Below are 1953 nucleotides of genomic sequence, written 5' to 3'. Positions count from 1 at the left end.
CGCAAGTCGAAGCACAATCAAGGTTTATAAATGGATTCTCCAAAATCGCTTTGCCTATGACGAAGCTTTTAGAAAAGAATATGGCATTCGTGCGAAATAATCAATGTCAGGAGAATTTTGAGAAGCTAAAGGCCATGTTGGCAGAAGCATCGATCTTGACCTTACCCGAATTAGGGAAGGAATTTATGGTGTTCAATGATGCTTCACTGAATGGTTTGGGTTGTGTTTGATGCAGGATGCTAAAGTAATTGTGTACGTGTCTCTACAGTTAAAATCGCATGAATGCAATTACCCGACATATGATTTAGAGCTGATTGTTATAGTGTTTGCTCAAAAGATCTAGAGACACAATTTGTTTGGTAAAAAGTGTCATATTTATACGAATCATAAAAATCTCAAATATTTTCTCTCCTAAAAGGAGCTAAATTTGAGACAACTTCGTTTGATCGAAATACTGAAACATTATGATTGCATAATCGATTACCATCTTGGGAAAACACATGTTGTGGCTAATGCTTTGAATTAAGAGCAATGTTTGCTCATCTAAGTATTTGAAATGATGGCAGCTTGTTAACTGAGTTGAAAATTAAGCCAGTGTTGATTGAGCATATAAGAGAGGCACAATCTGTCGATGCTAAGTTAGCTGAGAAAATAAAGCTTCTTTAACCAGGTGTTAAAAGTTTCAGCATTGATATGAATGACTACCTTGGATTCCGAAATCAAATCTATGTTCCTGATGATATTGAACTTGTAATAGCTCACCCGACGAAGACTATACTGAATCACTGTTTGGCGTTTAATTCGTTTACACTAAGGGTAGAAAATAAGTAACTGAAATATCCAGCTAGTAGACGTTAATGTTTATTCCTTAAGTGCTAAGCCCTTCGTTTAAAAGAACAGTCAGCTTTATTATTATTTTATTTGAAACCATTTAGTTGGCCTAAAGAGTACTAGTTATAATGGGACAATATTTCTGTAATTGAAAGGACATGCATTTAAGATGAGAGAGAATGTTATTAGTTATGGGTATCGAAAGAAGGATAGTGGGAGGATAAAATTGCCCATTAACTTTTCCTTTCGTGTGCACTGTATAAAGCAAACATATGCTTTCTGATAAAGTTTTCTACTTTCTTTGGCAAACTTAATTTTTCTCTCCAAAAACTTTCTCTACATTTCTTCGAAAAACTCGAGAACTAATACTTGCCTGAATGATCAAGTTCGTTGTATTAAGCAAACTCCATTGACATTAGTACCTAGTAAATACCAATGAAACTAAAGTTATTTTCATTGGTTATTTATGGGGCCCTAAGGTTTTATTCTTTAGGGTTAGTTTAAGGGAAATAAGGAGGAAACTTTCAAATTCTGGGTTTCCTGTTACCACTATTGTTAGACATGTTTAGTTTATTGTAAAATGATCTGATAAGATAACTCTTCATGTTATAGCTCAAGAAAATCTTGAAAGCTCCTGAGATAAGGACGAGGGTCCTACTGTCTAAGCTTTTCTGCAACTTTTCTGGTGAGTTCCTTCATACTCATTGAGTGCGTTATGTTTTTGTTCATGTCTGGTATATAGTAAGTTTACCTATTCTATGAAGGTAAACTATTTGCACCAAAGTAAAAAATGCTTATTGTGAAAAGTCTGGTCTGACATATATGTATAAACATTATAAGATCCTTACTTTGTGTTGAGTTAATACTCGTATAATCTGAAAGGAACCATATGGTCTGAACAAAAAGGAAATGAAATAATGGCATTGCCTTTAATGATATGAGTATTGAACTGGAAGATCACGATACATGAGAAAGATTATGTAGCCTCTAGTAGGGTAAGTGTAATTACAAACTAAATTGGCAAAGCATGACAAAGGAAAATAAATGTACGAATGATATGATATCTAAACACGGGCAAGGGTTTTTGGCCAACACGAAGAAGGTTGTCTACATGAATACATG

The sequence above is a fragment of the Gossypium raimondii genome, chromosome 9 (genome assembly GCF_025698545.1).
Source record: "Gossypium raimondii isolate GPD5lz chromosome 9, ASM2569854v1, whole genome shotgun sequence".
In the NCBI taxonomy this organism is placed as follows: domain Eukaryota; kingdom Viridiplantae; phylum Streptophyta; class Magnoliopsida; order Malvales; family Malvaceae; genus Gossypium; species Gossypium raimondii.
This window is presented reverse-complemented; position numbering follows the sequence as displayed.